Genomic DNA, 9,072 nt, shown 5'->3' with positions numbered 1-9,072 from the left:
TCCAGCATTTGTTCACGTTATTCGTGTCTGTGATAAAGATAAGAAAAACGAAACAAAGGGAAAAACAGTAATACAGATTAGTAATACTAAATATTTGCTTCCGTTAGACTTGACTTTAATTATACTAGCTCTTAATTACATCTCAATCCTAATGACGTACTTGAAATGAAAAATGAAATGAAATCTTTAAGTTTAACGTCCAACGGTTATGCCAGTTAGGCTAAAGGAGACGGTGGTAATGAGAAATGAGTGAAATGGTGGAATGAAGAAAGTGGGAGGAAACGGGAGAACCCCGAGAAAACCCACGAGCACGGTGTTTGTTTACCACAAAGTCCACACGGCGCGAGCTGGGATCGAACCAGGGACCCCAAGCACCGGAGGTGAACGCTCTACCAGTGAGCCACCGCGCCCCCAGTGACGTACTTGAATTCTATTAATTATTCTGAAACAAATCATATCAAGTCAGATGCGGCAACATGCTACCCTCGTAAGTAAGAAATTTTGAATTTATAAATGAAAAACATGAAAACTTCCTGTGAATCACGCTAATTCTCCAATATATAAACGAAACTCGAGTAGTTTCAATTCCTTCTCATGATACACAATTATCAACAGTTATACAGGATTTAGCGAAGACGAACATTGGGAGAGAAAACAAATAATAATAATAATAATAATAATAATAATAATAATAATAATAATAATAATAATAATAATACATTAGGTAGCAAACTCTTAATAACAGAATTCGAAAAATGGTCAATTTAGAAGATAAAAGTACTTTGAAACCTTAAATAAAATAAATAAATAAATAAATTTAAAAAAACTATCTCATTCAAGACACAAATAGCTTTAAATGCCAAATAATGGAAATTATAGAATCTATTACAGCAGTATTCAGTGAAATAGTGTGCTACGCCAGCGGTTCTCGAACTTTATAATTATACTTATGAATTTGAAAATGATAGATTTCATCCTAGATGAATCATTAGCACAATAGCTATTCATTGGTAATATTGATCTGAACTAATTGCCCAGTTTTCTATGTTGTACGTTAGTACAATCAGTTCATTAAATTGACTGCTTATTTTGAAAGTCTCAACCAGTGGCGTATTTACGATTTTGTTTCGGGAGGGGCTTTACTAACTTTCGGGGGGGGGGGCTTTGCCTGAAAATGTGAAAATTCTGCAAGATATTTCATATACTTTACTATAGTAAGTACGATTTCGGGGGGCTTAAGCCCGGAAGCCCCCCCACTAAATACACCACTGGTCTCAACATTTTCCTCTCTGCCTTCTCAACAGAGATAATTATATTATTTTTATACAAAAATATCGTATATAAAATCACCCTCGAATTTTCACGTTCTGTGTAATGATAAAGGTCTTACTCTTGTAATAGCGTTATCTCGTTATTACTAATATTGTATTAAATTAAAGCATACAATATATTCGTACTTAATTTCCTATGTATGTGGTTGTCAATTACGAATAGCCTAAATCCTAGGACAAAGTTCCATATACTAGTAAATATATTGTTCTGTATATTTATTATTGTATAATGTTATGGTTTCTGAATTTATTGAGAATAACCAACTTTCCTTCTCTACCTCTAAAGAGAAGGCAGCACTTCCTTTCTTTCTCGGGACGAGGATATTCCTTATTTCAGGTATCCAAATTTCTATTTGTATAATGGTTTCCCATATAAAGTACCTATTCTACTGTAGAAAAGCTCTGAGACCTACAAAACAAAAGGGTAAGTTTGTCGGACGAGTGGATCCGCAAAAACAGGTTAGGAAACTTAGAATGAACGTTAATAAAGAAGAATAAATGGCAGGTTAGGAAACTTAGAATGAACGTTAATAAAGAAGAATAAATGGCAATCTTCTCGCGACATTTTAAGCGCACATATACAAAATAGTAAAAACACAAACACGCTAAAATAAAGTCTCACTAAAAAATGAAATGAAATCTTTGAATTTTACGTCCCACGGTTATGCCAGTTAGACTAAAGGAGACGGTGATGATGAGTAATGAATGAAATGGTGGAATGAAGAAAGTGGGAGGAAACGGGAGAACCCCGAGGAAACCCACGCACACGGTGTTTGTCCACCACAAAGTTCACTTGGCGGGGGCTGGGATCGAACCCGGGACCCCAAGCACCAGAGGTGAACGCTCTACCACTGAGCCACCGCGGCCCCAAGTCTCACAAGAACACTTTCGCTGAACCTTCATCAGGTAGGCAGAAAAGAGTTAAAAATAAAGTGGTAGTAGCTCTGAGGCGTGCAAGCTGGCACATGTTTGAATACAGAATAACGTAACTATATATATTTACTATATATAGTATATATGGACCACTTAATCCATCCACGAGAATATATCGAAAACTCACACCGAATAATAATAATAATAAGAAGAAGAAGAAGAAGAAGAAGAAACTCGTGAATGAAATTTGTTCGTCTCGAACGAATTGGAACTGCGAACAACTTCGAAATTTTAAATGGAAACCCTAGTTTTTATTGCGGACTCGGATTTTCTAGATTAAAATGGTCTGCCATGAATATAGTTTGAATGGTTATACCAGATGAAGTCAAGGACATATGGAGATTTTAAGCAAGATATAGGCTATGAGGTTTTTTAGTACGTCTGTATTGAAAAATGCCAGAGTTTCGACAAGGCCTTTTATCTTCCTCAGTGGCGTAGATGTTAAAACGTCCTGTCGAAGCTGTTCAGCACTTTTTGAATCAAAATGTATTAAATGTTAGTCTGGGTTTGTTAATCGTTAAATATTAATAGGTGTAAATTTATTTAATTAAGTAAATAAAGAGATAGAAGGCTTGTTGGGTTTGAAGTATGGATAGACGATGGATATTTGATTTTAAATTGATTCTGAAAGGTGAACCCAAGTCTTTAGCCGACAAATGACTCAGATGGACCTTGTAGAGAAAAAAGAGCTCCCATTTAAAAGTGTTTAGAATTAAGAGCTCTAAACTAGAGGAGAGAAGGTAACAGTGATACTTTTTTTTTCTTTTTCAAATCGTCATAAACGCACTTGTATCAATATTTTCTATAATTTCCTTTGTATACTGGGGTTATGGCCGTCCGCAGCGGAAGAAAGGGGGGCACTTACTCTCTTCCTTGGGTTTTCGAAGCGTTTCAAGTTGTTGGAAATTTGATAAATCATGAAAGGGAAATGATTTCTAATGTCCAAGAAATGGTTAACGCAACGAACAGGTAACTGGACAAAAGAATATTTTTCTTTCAGTCTCTCTCTTCAAGTTCAAACTGCTCTTTTATTTATTTATTTATTTATTTTGTTTTGTTTTGTTTTCCCTAGCAAATCATGCCCACCACTCCGGCCAACAAAGTAACATAAACAAATTATAAGAAATGAGTACATTTTTCCTCTTACTACCTGAGACATCACTGACCTTTTCCAATACTATTCGAAACAGATTTATATAGCATATCGCGACAATTTCGTTCACATCTACCTGGAATGTCATACCTTTTCTGTTATACAACGTATACACAGAATTCCCTCGTGGATATGTGATTACCATACCAGCCTACGGCATTCGATACCTGTGTTTAATACCCGGTGGGAGCTCGTGAGGTTCGGATTCCACTCGGTACTGAACGGGACGCTAAACTCCAAATCAACCAACGTAGTATGCACAGAAAGTTTTAGTCTACTGTCTATGAAATAATTAAATCCACTTAGGTCAATTGTGGCCTGCGTATGATAGAATGCTTATTAAAATTAGGACTATTTTGAGGGTACTGGCTAAAATTAAAGTGATTTAGGATTGGAATTTTGGTTGATACCTAGACATGTAACAATATTTTTCTTTTTATATATATTTTATATATATATATATATATATATATATATATATATATATATATATATAAAATCAGCTACGCACCATCTCGATGTTCTTCACTGGTGACCAATAGTGAGACAAAAGTGAGACAAAAGAGTTTGGCTTATTTCTAGGTATCACAAGCAAAATATGTAATATATTTCTTGTAGATCAGGTATCAATTGATAGATTAACATACGTTACCACAGTGAAAAAAATCTTTCTTACAGTTTGAAAACAAGTGTCGTATTGTTATTTGATATCTTCTGATAATCATACACATTCTTGACTGAGTCAGTCTACGAGTTTTGGAATCAAGCATGAGCTCGAACGTTTTACTTATTAAATGAAATACTGAGACTTTCACTTAAATATTAAGTAAAATCGTTAATTGCCACTGAGATACTTGAAGTAAAGATTACAGTATTTAGTGTGTAAAGTCAGGTCACGATCACAATCATCACACGAAAACACTGTCTCAGTGTTCTCCATAAAGGAGACAACTGAGACAAGACTATTTAGGTTCTTTCTCTACGTCTTATAGAAAATATATGAGATAATTGTTTTAGAGTAAATGATAAATTAGACTTATCTTCAGTCAAGGATGCTGCAGGATTTATTCCAGGGGGAAGGGGGCAAAAGACAGACCCAAGCATAGTCGAAAATCAGTGGCGTATTTAGGGGGGACTATCGGTTCAAGTCCCTCCCGAAATATATATTTAGTGTTTTTCGCATTCCACGTACAACAACAATCCTTCTTCCATTTCTAAGAATTTCATTGACTTTCCAATTTCTTATGCTCTTTGTTCAAAAATAATACACTCCATGTAAGAACTGCGTTCTTTTTCTCTTTCCTTCGTTCATTCTACTTTTCTGTTTCTTTTTCTTAGTTGTTACTTTCTTTCGTTTCTCCTATCATACTTTCGACCGTTGTTAGTTGTGATCCAACTCTGCCGTCGTCAGTAAAACCAAAACTACGAGGAGCTGATACGTGAAACTGGTGTTCCACACCAACTTGCATGGATATCAACATAATGGGACTTCAGTTATTATAGCAAAGGAATATTTACATCGTTTAGTTATAAAGAAAGGTAAATGTTTGAATTAAAGAAAATCAAGAGTAGGGAATAAGTAGGTCGGGAAATTAGGTAACTAAAAGAATGGTTCCTTTTTCTTCTATGAATAGAATAAAAGGTTAAATTCACTGCTAAGTTTTGGTGTGTATCATATCACATAAGATTCAGCAGTCTGCAATTCTTGCCATTAAAACTGCAATCAGTATATTTCAACTTCAACTTCTCTCAACATTTTCTTTCAGGTTAAAAGGTATACAGATAAAACTGAGTAGTTTTTTTTTTTTTTTTTTTTTTTTTCTAAAATGAAATCAATTAAGTTGAAATGAGATTACAAATATTCAACGTGTATTTGCAGGAGCGTCATTTCAGATTTGCCTGGGGGGTAATACAAATATTAAAGAAAGGAAAATGAACTTCATTAAAATTTACCGGCTCCCAAAAGCAAAAATTTAATTGCTTATTCACGTGTTGTGCATAGCCCCCCATCCCCACCCAGAAAGAAAATCTTAAATACGCCACTGCCACAAATATACACACACTTCGATGCAGTGTACATATAATACATCAAGTACGAGGGCTATCCAGAAAGTAGATTACGTTTTGGAATAAAAAATCAACAAAGTATAGGAAACAAATTTTATTATATACAGATGAAAGCCACACACAAATACTACTTTTCGACATAGTCACCATTCAAATTAAGGCATTTATCGTAGCGATGTACGAGCTTGGAAATTCCTTCGTCGAAAAATTCGGCCGCCTGCGACTTCAACCACTTCGTTACCTCTTCTTGCAGCTGTTCGACGTCATCAAAACGCTGCATAGCCAGCCACTTCTTCATTGCTGGGAATAGGTGGAAGTCGCTCGGTGCCAGGTCGTTATTGTGAACTTTCGATTTTCACGGACTTTAACATCGACTTTTTCGACAAGTTCGGCAGTCACTTTGCTGGGTCTCCCACTTCGATCTTCGTCGTGAACATTGGTTCGGCCATTTTTAAATCTTATGACCCACTGTCGCACTCCAAAGTCCGATAATGTTGTCCCCATACACTTCACACAGCTGCCGATAGATTTCTATCGGTTTACAGTTTTTTGCTGTCAGAAACCTTATTACTGCACGCACCTCGCAGCTCGCGGGATTTTCAATTAACGCAGACATTTCAAACCGTCACAGTATCTTAACGGAGCACAGCACGAACCTCTCACTAGCACGGCTAGATGCCGACTGAGCTGCGCAACGCTCTGATCCCAAGATGGCCGCGCTAGCCCCGCCCCTAGCGGACACAGACGAAAACGTAATCTACTTTCTGGATAGCCCTCGTAAAACACAAATATTTAGTCATATATCCCTATTAACTACAGTAAATAAACCTATAATACTATCATATTTAATATGAATATATTAACTACTATAGAATGAGAACAAATTAGATGTTTTTTGACATGTTTCTGCTGTCGATGAGTTGGAGGCACAGATTCTGTTAGAGAATTATGCGACTTCAGTAACAGCTATTTATGAAGAGTTTTCCTTCTGAATTGTTTTTCGGTATATTTGAATATTAATATAATATAAAAAATCTAAATGTTTTACAGCAAATCGCTGTGCAGAACAGAGCAACGCACACATTCAATATTCTCTGGAGTTCAAACAGTACGTGGTTTTTCTGAAGGTTTCTTCTTAATGGCTAAAGCTATTTCCCGAAGTTTTCTAAGCCACAACAAATTGATATTGGGCTTGGAACAATATTATTCTGATGAATGTTGAACTGTCAGCTAAATGCACGCTGAGTAACCATTGACTCATATTTTATTAAAAAATTGTCTCCAAGATGAATGCTCGATGTTTTGCTGGCCTACACTCCATGACGACTGAAATGTCATGGCGAACTGGCTACAATGTCACAGTCACCCTCAACAATTACGTCTATGAAGGATTGATCTAAAAAGCGAAAGAAAAAAAATGTGAAAGCTTTCATTTTACGCTGGTCGTGAATATGGCTCAGGGACATGGGAAAAACGTCTGAAAAATTTAAAACTGTAGTTTTCAAAAGGTATGTGCGATATATTCCATTAGTAAATATTGTAAAGAAAACGCTTTGAGTTATAGTTCAATTCGGATGTAAAAGACAATAAGTAAAATAATCAGTCTGGTTACAATTTTAATTTGAAAACAGTGAAGTTTCTCTGCAGGATCCTTTATAACATTACAAGTGAAAATATTATTTGGATATTAGATTCACAGAAAAAAAAAATATTAATTCTTAGATGAAGAAAACTTTTTCTACACTTACACGATTAAAACACAATATTTTTTCTTCAAAGACTTTATTTTATTCTTGAAATTAATACAAATTGTTACATTTCTCTACAACGATAGTAAAATACAGACCAAAAAGCTGTTTTATATACAAAAGAAATAATGCTTTCAAGTCATGTTTCAATCACAACAAATTATGAGAGAATACTTACAAATTGTGAGATGTTGAGAACATGCGCATACATTTCAACATTAAAAAAATGCATTTTCGTAAATTTTGCAAAGAAATTACTGACCTTATTACGAAATCATTAAAAACAAAGAATATCATTCCTCTGTCAAAATTCCAATAAGTTTTACTATTTTACACAGAAATGTATAACACATAATAATGGAATGATGGAATATGGTTTTATTACCCAGCTCCGCCAAGTGGGCTTTGTGGTGAATAAACATCGTATAAGTGAGTTATCGGGATTCTACCGTTTCCTCCCACTTTCTTCATTCCACCATTCTCATCCATCCCATCATCACCGTCTTCCTTACCTCGGTGCATAGTCGTGGAAGGTTAGACATTAAACTAAAACAAATAAAATATTAACAATAGAAGTTTTGTTGAAGGCATTGGATATTTATTACTAATTTTATCACCTCAAAGTAATGACTGCTTTCACGGTATAATAACAACTAAACTAAGAAATTTCATAGGAAACTAATTATTTTTAAGAAACAATATAAATCTAACGCTACTATACAAATCTACCGCAAGTTAAATTGTCATATCTTGCATTAGATATAATAATAATAACTTTCACATAATAAGTATTCAAAGACATGTTTTGGATTTACATACCATTCCTAAAAGTATTCCTCGTCAGAGAAATCAGAGAAGACCTACAAACACGCATAAAACAAGTGCTCATTGATGGTCTCAATTAAAAAAGGTATAATTTGTGCCACAAATTTTTAAATAGAAGTACCTTCTGTATGCATGCTGCAATATCATTCCGTACAGAGGTCCATTTTTTTAAAAATATTTTAAAAAAAAGTGCACTTCGACAATTCTAAAGAAGAAATTCGTGTTTCTTTTAAAAACTGTTTTATGGTATGTATGTAGATTTTTCTCACTGGACCACTCAACAGAAAACATAAATGAATAAATACCAAAACTGTTTAAGTTCTTTAAAAATCAATACATTACAATGAATATCATAAGTTAAAAATTGCAATTAATGATAAACAGACTTGATTCCTTCTATACACGTATTTCAAAGTGAAAACATAAAAGCAGAACTAAACTATTTTGCTACGAACGATTATATATATATAACAATAAATAAAATAAAGTGTAAGAATAATTAGATATCTGAAGTATATATATGTAGGACAAACATACACAGACCTAAAAGATCTAAAGAGCTTGCCTGAGATAGTGAACAAAACAAGAAGGAATCATCAAGAATACAATTATATTATTAACTTTAAAATTCACAATTTTTTATAATTTCAATTATAAGTAAAATTGTGTTATTCGTAACAATTTGTTTGCAATACACAAGATTTTGGACTGCAAAGCAGATAAATACGAAACTGATTCTGGAGATAGCATTGGTTAATGGTAACCTATGATAGAAGTTTTTCAAATGATCCTGACAGGGAAAACTGACTTCTCGAAGGGTTAGTTATCATGAGTCCGTGACTCCATCATAACTCACATCTTATTTGGTGAAATTGTGACACAGAGAACAAGATATTTAGCATAAATTGCAAAGTTATCGCAATCAAATAAGTGTTCTCTATTGTGGATTTGCATCTTCGAAGATTATCATTGTTCACGAACTCGAATTTTGAAGCATATTATTATAATTACATAA

At 34.2% G+C, this 9,072-nt stretch overlaps 1 protein-coding gene across 1 annotated transcript in view; it reads right to left on the bottom strand.

The window, feature by feature from the left end:
- Positions 1 to 7,238: 7,238 nt before the first annotated feature.
- LOC145666852 (UDP-GalNAc:beta-1,3-N-acetylgalactosaminyltransferase 2-like) overlaps positions 7,239 to 9,072 on the bottom strand; it is a 143,431-nt gene continuing 141,597 nt past the window's right edge. Inside the window, exon 3 of the transcript XR_014127831.1 lies at positions 7,239 to 7,778. The gene's annotated coding sequence lies outside the window, so the exon portion shown is untranslated. The remainder of the gene's footprint in view (positions 7,779 to 9,072) is intronic.

This window comes from Thermobia domestica, chromosome 12, assembly GCF_964235325.1.
Source record: "Thermobia domestica chromosome 12, izTheDome1.hap1.1, whole genome shotgun sequence".
In the NCBI taxonomy this organism is placed as follows: Eukaryota; Metazoa; Arthropoda; class Insecta; order Zygentoma; family Lepismatidae; genus Thermobia; species Thermobia domestica.
The sequence above is the reverse complement of the archived record's forward strand: the minus strand, read 5'-3'. Positions and strand labels throughout refer to the sequence as shown.